Source organism: Cryptomeria japonica, chromosome 10, assembly GCF_030272615.1.
Source record: "Cryptomeria japonica chromosome 10, Sugi_1.0, whole genome shotgun sequence".
NCBI lineage: Eukaryota > Viridiplantae > Streptophyta > Pinopsida > Cupressales > Cupressaceae > Cryptomeria > Cryptomeria japonica.
Genome location: NC_081414.1, coordinates 300,819,780 through 300,831,747, shown reverse-complemented (window position 1 = coordinate 300,831,747; position 11,968 = coordinate 300,819,780).

Genomic DNA, 11,968 nt, shown 5'->3' with positions numbered 1-11,968 from the left:
TCACCTTTGTCATAATTCAGAAGTGGAGTTTTGAAAGCCAAGTGTGATTCGTTTGTCTTATTGCTATCCACTATGATGGTTCCATTATCAATTAGATCTTGGGTAAGGTGTTTAAATCTTTGACAATCATTTGTTAGGTGTCCTCTTTTCCGATGATAATTGCAAAAATGATTGTCATTCCACCAATTGGGCATGATTGGTGGTTCACAACTTCTTGCTTCTGGCAAAACAATCAATTTGTTAGCAAACAAAGTTTTTAGAGCCGATTCCAAAGATTCTCCAATGTTTGTGAATTTCCTCCATGGATTGGAGAAAAAGGACTTAGCTTTATTGTTTTCTGGATTGTTATTGCTTGGGATTTGACTTGATAGATTGAAAATTGGTTGTTGTTGTTTTGTAGTACTATTATCATCATTCCCTTCATTGATGACATTCCTATTCTTTGACACGAACTTGGGTTTGTCATTGTTGTTGTTGTTGTTGTATGAATTATTGTAAAGTTTTAGCTCTCCTTTCTTTACCATTGCGTTTTCTATTTTTAGACCATTCTTGATCATTTTGGCAAAAGAGGGAGGACATTGCATCCTTAGTCTATAACTCATTTCATTGATAAGATTATCAATGAATATGTCCATTTTTTCTTGATTAGGTACATCTCGGGGGTACCTATTAAACATGCATTTCCATCGTTGCAAGAAAATCATAAAGGATTCACCATTCTTTTGTTTAACATTGCAAATATCCAACATTGTTATTTTATTCCTTATATTGTAGGAGTATTGTGAAATAAACCTATTCACAAGTTCTTCAAAGGATTTGATTCCAGATGGTAATCTTGAAAACCAATCCATTGATTGTCCATTTAAACGCCTAGGAAAAAGATGCATAAGGTAAGTTTCATCATGAGAAAATTCCATGCTGATAGTACAAAACTCCCTAATGTGATCTTGAGGATCAGACTTTCCATCGTATTTGTCATATTTAGGAATCTCGCAATGTTGCGGAAATGGTATCATACTTAGATTTTTATCAAAAGGATATGGGCATATATCTTCTAATGAATATTTCTTGGAGCTTGTCCCATTTTGCATGTCTTGTATTTGTTGTTGTAGACTTTGTATTTGTTGAGTAAGGTTCGATAATGGATTATCCACATAGTTTCTCCTTGTTTCTTCATGAGTTCTCTTATCACTACGCTCTTTTCATTGCTTTCTTTGTTCACATCTTTGTTATTTGGCTCATCTGTGTTTTGGGTGTTACTTGCCTCCACATCTTGCTTCAAGCTTTCTATGTTAAAGTCTTGTGGTAGTTTAGCTCCAGATTTTGCCAACATTAAGAGATATTTTTCCTTTTGTTTTGCCAACAATTTTTCCATTAGCCTATCAAATTTAAAATCTTGGTCAAGGTCTCTAATGGTGCTATTGATTACTTCTTCGTCAACAATGGTAAATCCAAAAGTTTGAAATATAGGAGTATCTTCTTTCTCCATTTTTTGTTGTTTTCTAAGTTGTTCGTGTTGGGCTCTAGTCCAAACTAGCATGTGATTATTTCAAAGTTGTTGAAATTTCCAAAGGACAAAGTCAATAGGCGATTATTGGTTTAGGAAGATATGCTTTGTTGATCTTACCACTATTGTTTGTTCGTTGGGATAAAGCATCTCTTTGTTGAAAAGCACGTCTTTCTAAAGTTTCACTCTCAAATTCTGTACCACAACCACGTAAGTAGTGACGAAAATGGTGTAGGAATGTCCTATGTTTCAATAAGATCTTGCAATTGATATACAAAAATCTTATCCTTTTCTGAGTAGCTTTGTAACTAGGTTTTCTTTTCTTAAGGTGATACTTAAGAGTCATATAAGCATTTGACAATTTACAAGTTTGTTTGATTCTAATGTTGGTGCAATTTTGGTTTTGATATGACCTAGGTTCAAAATAGGAAAGATATATCCAAGATTAGGAACCTAGTATAGATTTGATCAAGCTTCGTGATGGAAGATTTGATTATCCTGATGAGAAACTTGACAAAGATGTTGATTTTTTGCACTTAAGATGGTTCAATCGATAGCTTGTTAAATGTTGATATTTATAAAACTTTTTGAGTATAACCTACTGGATTAGTAACCTAGTGGTTTGAGCTAGTTTGAAAATACGTGATGGTTTAGAGACAAACTTACTTTAAGAATAATTTTGATACTGACATTTTGACACTTTGATTTTGATCTGGTGTTTCAAGTGTTGGAAAGCTGTTTGTATTACCCTTTTGATCAAACTTTTTCAATAATTTGTTGGATTTTTGCTCTCTTGTAGATGATAATTTTCTTCAAATTTTTTAGACATAGAAGACACAATATTTAATAAACAAAAATGCACAAGAAAGTACAATCCCTATGATAGATTGAGATAATAGTTGTTGAATCTCACGTGGGGTTTCCCCTTGAGGCTGCGCTATTCAAAGCGGATATTTAAATGCTTGACCCCACTGGCTCCACCCTCAGCACTCACTTCTTTGGGGTAGCCAAACACTAGTTTCCATGAAAACTCCCTTGACAAACTTTATATCTCTACTAGGAACCGTATGTATGTGAGCCGCTTTAGAGGTCCGACCTCCTACGCCAACAACTAGAAGGATTTTGGCAACTAGTACAAGTGGTTTTTAGTAAAGGCTTCCAGTCATGTGGCCATACATGTGACACTTTCAACTCTATAAATACAGAAGGTTCCTAGCCTATAGAGGTTATGCTCCATAGGGTTTATGGGGAAACATAGTGTCGGTATGAACTTATCAACACATGTTGTTCAGGACTTTCATTACAAACACGATTTATTTATAGTGGATTGGAAGGACTCGGTATTAGCCCATTTCCACTTTAGGTTGTTCCCTTCTCACTGGCCCCCTGAAGGCAGCTTAGGAAGGTAGGCCCTCTAAAGGATTTAATTGCTTGAAAGTAAAGAAAGTGTAAAAGAGTGGGTTTGGCTTTTTGGTCACCCAATTAAGGGGAGAGCATATACCTACCACTTTCGAGACACAGAATACAAAATTTCTTTTTAACCTTTTCAAAACAATTTATTGGCTAAGTCCTATTTGGAGATGTTGCTCCAACAAGCATGGTGTTCATTTTAGCCTTTTTTAAAAGTCTATATGCAACTATTTTTAGAGAAAATACTAAAGATGCAAGTTGCATGCTGTCAATTCATCTTCTTAGTTAAACTAGATAAACAAGATATGATATATTACTTCCCAAATGAAGACTTTTAATTAACTAGATGATGAAATGCATAAAATTTGCCTTAAATGCCATCCTGCACATGCACGTTAGTAATATGAAAAATCTAATTTCTTGGACATTTGGACTTGCAAGAAAATATTGCTAGTTTTATGAACAGAAGCACTAATCTAACATATGCGCTATCTTTTTACTCAAAAGCTCTAACCTGCAGATCATAAGCGCTAACCTAGACTACAAAAGCGCTACTTTGTGGATACAAAAGCGTGATTTCTTTGACATATGCGCTAACCAAGGGAACAAATGCGCGAACCTATAATGAAAATGTGCAAATTCTAAGAAAAAAGTGCTAACCTAGAATTCTCATGCGCTAACCTATGTTGCAAATGTGCTAACATAAAAGGCAAATGTGCTAACTTGCAGAATAAAAGTGTTGTCAGAATTCACACATGCATGAATCTGCATTACAAATGTATTAATGTAACTATTTGTGAGATTTTTAAAAGTATATGCAAGGTTTATGAGCCCCACAATGGGCGCCAAAATGTGCGAGCTTGAATTTCATCCTCAGAATGTTATTTGCAATAAGTTAGTTTCATAAATTCAAATGGAAATGCATATAGGAAATACAAATTCAACCAATGAAACTACATGAAATACATATTAAAATAAAACATTATCTTACCTTCATGATTTATGTCTCATTGTGTCCTAACTCCACTGTTCTTGGTTGCAGATGGTGTGCTCTCAGACAATGCACTGATGGCTTCCAAGATGGCATATGAGGAATGGACTAATTGTAAGGAAGTTAAGTAGCGGAAACAACTTCCTACACTAACCTTGAGAGGAGGGTAATGCAAAACTTTTTCAGATCATTACAACAGTTACAAAAAATAGAAATAGATATAATAGCAATCATACCACAACATAGTGATTTACGTGAGGAAAACCCTTTCGGGAGAAAAACCCCACCCTCCAAAAGCAGCTCAATATTTTATTCAGCAATCAAAAATAGATTACAACATACTCGTAGAGCAAGCTCTTCGCAGGAGTACCACTAATCAGAGATTCAGAGGCAACTCAATAGCCATAAGACTCTTACACCCAACCTCTATCTCACACGCCTCATAAATAGGAGATACAATACAAGAAACCGTCAAACGGTATTACAAAACCATGGGCTAAAACCACCCAATAAGGTGTAGCCAACCTTATCTCCTTTCTAGACGCCCTATGACATGTTAAAGCACACATCAACATGTGTCGCTCCCTTTTACAGCTCATTTATGTATCTGATACAAATTATTTTTCCTATTTCAGAAGTACAAACTTCTGGAGGCCATAACTTGAGAACCGAGTGTCTGATTGACGAACCGTTTGAAGCGCTGGAAAGCTCGCGAAGTGCTCTATCACCTCGTAACCGGCTTTGCCGGTTACGGCCACTTTTCAGGGCGTTTCGGAGCCTCTAAAATCCCCAAAATTAAGTTTAAATATTTTATTGCACCCCTCCAAGACGAAAACTTTAATATCTTCAAAACTAGCTGTGACCTTGCGATGAAACTTTACCGGAATGCTTATCTAGCCAACCAAAAGCTTCAGGGAGAGTTTCGCACCATTTCATGCTCAAATGAAAACTTACTATAAATAGTAACCTCGCATAAATGCAAGGTTGAGACACCATTTTTCTCAACAAATCTCCCACTTGTCGAACACCTTGCAGGAGCGGAAGGGAATGTCAACACAATGAATCAATTGCTAGGGGCCACAAGGCCCATAGACTCTGAACACCATCTGAACTTCTCTGTGCTCACAACCTTAGTTAAAGCATCTGCAACATTCATCAAAGTTTCCACCTTAACCAGCTTCACCCTACCATCTTCGACCATATCTCTAACAAAATGATACTGAACATCAATATGTTTGGTCCGGGCATGAAATGTCGGGTTCTTAGCTAGGCTGATTGCACTCTGACTATCACAGTAAATTGTCACTGTACCTTGTTTTATTCCAATATCTGAACACAGTCTCTTAAGCCAAATGGCCTTTTTACAAGCATGAGTAGCTGCCATATACTTTGCTTCAGTAGTGGATAAAGCAACCACAGCCTATCGCTTACTCATCCAACTAATTGCACCACCAAACAAAGTAAACACATAAGCACTGGTGGATCTTCTGCTATCAATATCACCTACCCAATCTGAATCCACATAACCATGGATATCAAGGGAAGTCATGTCTCCAACTGAATTACCATGATAACACAAACAATACTCTGAAGTACCCTTCAAATATCTGAAGACTCTTTTGACTGCATCCCAATGAACTCTACCAGGATTAGACATATATCTAGAAAGTACTCTCACTGCTTGGGCAATATCTGGTCTAGTACAGACCATAGCATACATCAAGCTTCCAACCGCATTCTGGTAAGGTACTCTGCTCATGTCTTCCATCTCTAATGGGGATGTAGGACAATCTGAAATAGATAGTTTCATTCCAACTGTAAAAGGAACACTCAATGGTCTACAATTCTGCATGTTGAACCTCTGTAACACTGAATTCACATACTTACTCTGGCCTAGCCATAGCTTTCTGTTCACCCTGTCTCTTCTAATTTCCATCCCAAGAATGTGCTTTGCTGCACCAAGATCTTTCATTTCAAATTTAGCAGCGAGCTGAGACTTCAGTTCTTAAATCATACCTTTCCCTTTACCAATGAATAACATATCATCAACATACAATGCAATGAATAAGAAATGATCACCATAAGATTTATAATAAACACAGTGATCTGATTCAGAACGTTCAAATCCCAAACTCAACACATATGTATCAAATTTCTGGTACCACATCCTAGGACTTTGTTTGAGGCCATACAAAGATTTCTTCAATTTACAGACCAAATTACTTTTGCCTTTCACCACATAGTGCTCCGGCTGTGTCATATAAATATCTTCCTCCAAATCACCATGAAGGAAAGCAGTTTTCACATCCATTTGCTCAACCTCTAAATCATAAGCAGTAGCAATAGAAAGCAAAAATCTAATGGACGTCATTTTTGCAACAGGAGAAAATATCTCACCGTAATCAACACCCTCAACCTGAGAGTAGCCTTTTGCAACCAATCTTGCTTTATACTTCTCAATGCTTCCATCTGAACCAATCTTTTTCTTGAACACCCATTTACAACCAACAGGTTTTCGTCCTTCAGGCAATGGTACAAGATCCCATGTATCGTTCTTTTTCAAAGCTGCCATTTCTTCCTCCATAACAATCTTCCAGGATTCTGCATCATTCATACCTAATGCCTCTTCTACAGATTTTGGTTCATCCACACTAGTATTCAGAGCAAAAATACATCTCCAATCATCAGGTGAATACCTTTCAGGTGGTTGTCTATGTCTTGTAGACCTTTGAACAAGCTGAGTTGGAGGTTCTTCCTCCTCTTCTGAAGATTCAGAGCTAGACGAGCTCTCCTCAAATTCTTGCCTATCTAGGGGTCTCGATTCAACTCTTTCAGGTGTAGAAGGAAGTTGAATCACATCTTCTTTTTTAGTTTGTTCTGGCTGCAATGTAACAGAAGGAGATTTAATTTCTCTAAAAATAACACTTCTATTGTGAATTACCTTTTGTGCAACAGGGTCCCAAAGCTTGTATCCTTTCACACCATAACTATACCCGATGAAGATACATTTCATAGCCTTGTTCTCCAACTTTGTTCGCTTCTCCTTTGGCACATGTGCATATGCCTCGCAACCAAAAACTCTAAGATGTCTCAATGAAGGCTTGTGACCTGACCATGCTTCCATAGGCGTTTTATCAACAAGAGCTGATGTAGGAGACCTGTTAATCAGGTAGCAAGCAGTGGCAACAGCTTGAGCCCAAAACTTTTGTTCGAGACCAGCACCACTCAACATACTTCTAGCCTTCTCCATCAGTGTCCTATTCATTCTTTCTACAACTCCATTCTGCTGTGGAGAATACGGAGTTGTCTTCTGCCTGTTAATTCCACAGTCTTTACAAAATCTATCAAAATCATTAGAGCAAAACTCACCGCCATTATCATTTCTCAAACATTTTATTTTCTTTCCAGCCTGCAACTCAACCATTGCTTTAAATTCTTTAAAACGACTAAAAACTTCAGATTTACTCTTTAGAAAATATACCCATGTCCTTCTACTAAAATCATCAATAAATGAAACATAATATGTGGATTTTCCAATCGAAGAGACATCTACTGGACCAAACACATCAGAATGAATAAGATCCAAAACACCACAAGTTTTATGAGAACTCGAGTAAAACTGAACGCGGTTTTGTTTTCCATAAATGCAATGCTCACAGAAATCAAAGTCAAGATTACAATCATTCAAACCTTCAACAAGGTTTTTATTTTTCAAGGTCCTTAGACCCTTTTCTCCAATGTGGCCAAGTCTCTAGTGCCATAACATAGTCTTCTCTGCAGGTAACTTTGCTTCAGACGAAAGAGCACCCTTAGGTACCCAAAAACCATTTCCATTTGCTGAAGGTGAAACCTTCAAATCTTCCAGTGAAGTATCCATAGATTTACTTTTTACAGAAGTGCTATTACACTCAACAGTGTATGCTTCAAGCTTATACAAAGTGCCAAACCTGACACCTCTAGCAAGTACCATAGCACCCTTAATCATCTTACATCCTGTTTCAGAAAAGACTACCTGCACACCTGCATCTATTAGTTTGCTCACAGATAACAAGTTTCATTTTAATCCAGGGATATGCAGCACACCATTAATCCTTTTTATTCTACCATCAGAAAACCTGATTCTAACTTTACCTCGACCAACAATGTCTAGAGGTGAATCATCACCCAAGTACACCTTACCTCCATTAAATCCTTCATATTTAGAAAACCAATTTCTATTGGAAGTCATATGAAAAGATGCACCTGAGTCAATTAGCCAGGCATCATTACCTGCATGAGTCGCCAAAGCCGCAATAAATGCATCGCCATCTTCCTTGTTGGACTCAGAATCAGAATCGAACTTTTTCTTTTTCTTCTTCTTTTCTTCTTTGTAGTCCTTACGGATGTGACCTGGTTTACCGCAATTCCAGCAAATGACTTTGGACTTTCCAGGAGATTTTGATCTCCCTTTGGATTTGGACTTGCCGTGCTTCTCATTCTTCTTGCCTTTCTCCTTAGGTCTTCCACGAACGGTTAGGGCTTCCTTTGAACTGATGGATACCTTCCTTCGCAACTCTTCACCGAGTAGGGCACCCACCACGTCTTCAGATTTCAAAACAACAGAAGTACTACCAATAGCCATAACAAGAGAATCCCACGAATTAGGCAAAGAGCAAAGCAAGATCTGACATTTCTCCTCCTCGTCCATCTTAACACCGACAGATACTAATTGAGCCACCAACATATTGAATGCTTCCAGGTGGTCTGCAATTCATCCACCCTCTTCCATCTTCAAGGAATACAATTTCTTTCTTAAGAAAATTTGATTTAATAAAGATTTCACTTGATACATCTCACCAAGCTTAGTCCATAGCTTCTTTGCAGAGTTTTCTTCATGGACATTGTTTAGAACAGAGTCTGCCAGGCACAGTCTGATTAGACCCTTGGCTTTTCGGTCCATAACATCATACTGAGCTGCTGCAGTAGGATCTGAGGGCCTTTGGACATTCGCATCAACAGCATCCCAAAGATCTCGATCTATTAGCAAATCTTCTATCTTCAACTTCCACATCCCAAAATTACTTCCATTAAATTTCTCCACCTCTATTCTCCCCGACGAACTCGCCATCTGAAATTTCTTGCAACAAGATCAAAAAGTGTCTTCTGCACAAGCTCCCACTCAAATCTGGATTAGTTCAAAAAACCCAACTGTACACAATTGAAACCAAAGGTGATCAGGCTCTGATACCACTTGTAAGGAAGTTAAGTAGGAGAAACAACTTCCTACACTAACCTTGAGAGGAGGGTAATGCAAAACTTTTTCAGATCATTACAACAGTTACAGAAAATAGAAATAGATATAATAGCAATCATACCACAACACAGTGATTTACGTGGGGAAAACCCTTTCGGGAGAAAAACCCCACCCTCCAAAAGCAGCTCAATATTTTATTCAACAATCAAAAACAGATTACAACATACTCTAGAGCAAGCTCTTCGCAGGAGTACCACTAATCAGAGATTCAGAGGCAACTCAATAGCCATAAGACTCTTACACCCAACCTCTATCTCACACACCTCATAAATAGGAGATACAATACAAGAAACCGTCAAACGGTATTACAAAACCATGGGCTAAAACCACCCAATAAGGTGTAGCCGACCTTATCTCCTTTCTAGACGCCCTATGACATGTTAAAGCACACATCAACATGTGTTGCTCCCTTTTACAGCTCATTTATATATCCGATACAAATTATTTTTCCTATTTCAAGAGTACAAACTTCCGGAGGCCATAACTTGAGAACCGGGTGTCTGATTGACAAACCGTTTGAATCGTCGAAAAGCTCACAAAGTTCTCTATCACGTCGTAACCCACTTCGCCGATTACACCACTTTTCAGGGCATTTCAGAGCTTCTAAATTCCCCAAAATAAAGTTTAAATATTTTATTGCACCCCTCCAAGACGAAAACTTTAATATCTTCAAAACTAGCTGTGACCTTGCGACGAAACTTTACCGGAGTGCTTATCTAGCCAACCAAAAGCTTTAGGGAGAGTTTCGCACCATTTCGTGCTCAAATGAAAAATTACTATAAATAGTAACCTCGCATAAATGCAAGGTTGAGACACCATTTTTCTCAACAAATCTCCCACTTGTCGAACACCTTGCAGGAGCGGAAGGGAATGTCAACACAATGAATCAATTGCTAGGGGCCACAAGGCCCATAGACTCTGAACACCATCTGAACTTCTCTGTGCTCACAGCCTTAGTTAAAGCATCTACAACATTCATCAAAGTTTCCACCATAACCAGCTTCACCCTACCATCTTCGACCATATCTCTAACAAAATGATACTGAACATCAATATGTTTGGTCCGGGCATGAAATGTCGGGTTCTTAGCTAGGCTGATTGCACTCTGACTGTCACAGTAAATTGTCACTATACCTTGTTTTATTCCAATATCTGAACACAGTCTCTTAAGCCAAATGGCCTCTTTACAAGCATGAGTAGCTGCCATATACTCTGCTTCAGTAGTGGATAAAGCAACCACAGCCTGTCGCTTACTCATCCAACTAATTGCACCACCAAACAAAGTAAACACATAAGCACTGGTGGATCTTCTGCTATCAATATCACCTGGCCAATCTGAATCCACATAACCATGGATATCAAGGGAAGTCATGTCTCCAACTGAATTACCATGATAACACAAACAATACTCTGAAGTACCCTTCAAATATCTGAAGACTCTTTTGACTGCATCCCAATGAACTCTACCAGGATTAGACATATATCTAGAAAGTACTCCCACTGCTTGGGAAATATCTGGTTTAGTACAGACCATAGCATACATCAAGCTTCCAACCGCACTCTGGTAAGGCACTCTGCTCATGTCTTCCATCTCCAATGGGGATGTAGGACAATCTGGAATAGATAGTTTCATTCCAACTGTAAAAGGAACACTCAATGGTCTACAATTCTATATGTTGAACCTCTGTAACACTGAATTCACATACTTACTCTGGCCTAGCCAAAGCTTTCTGTTCACCCTATCTTTTCTAATTTCCATCCCAAGAATGTGCTTTGCTGCACCAAGATCTTTCATTTCAAATTTAGCAGTGAGCTGAGACTTCAGTTCTGAAATCATACCTTTCCCTTTACCAATGAATAACATATCATCAACATACAATGCAATGAATAAGAAATGATCACCATAAGATTTATAATAAACACAGTGATCTGATTTAGAACGTTCAAATCCCAAACTCAACACATATGTATCAAATTTCTGGTACCACATCCTAGGACTTTGTTTGAGGCCATACAAAGATTTCTTCAATTTACAGACCAAATTACTTTTGCCTTTCACCACATAGTGCTCCGGCTGTGTCATATAAATATCTTCCTCCAAATCACCATGAAGGAAAGCAGTTTTCACATCCATTTGCTCAACCTTTAAATCATAAGCAGTAGCAATAGAAAGCAAAAATCTAATGGACGTCATTTTTGCAACAGGAGAAAATATCTCACCGTAATCAACACCCTCAACCTGAGAGTAGCCTTTTGCAACCAATCTTGCTTTATACTTCTCAATGCTTCCATCTGAACCAATCTTTTTCTTGAACACCCATTTACAACCAACAGGTTTTCGTCCTTCAGGCAATGGTACAAGATCCCATGTATCGTTCTTTTTCAAAGCTGCCATTTCTTCCTCCATAGCAATCTTCCAGGATTCTGCATCATTCATACCTAATGCCTCTTCTACAGATTTCGGTTCATCCACACTAGTATTCAGAGAAAAAATACATCTCCAATCATCAGGTGAATACCTTTCAGGTGGTTGTTTGTGTCTTGTAGACTTTCGAACAAGCTGAGTTGGAGGTTCTTCCTCCTCTTCTGAAGATTCAGAGCTAGATGAGCTCTCCTCAAATTCTTGCCTATCTAGGGGTCTCGATTCAACTCTTTCAAGTGTAGAAGGAAGTTGAATCACATCTTCTTTTTTAGTCTGTTCTGGCTGCAATGTAACAGAAGGAGATTTAATTTCTCTAAAAATAACACTTCTACTGTGAATTACCTT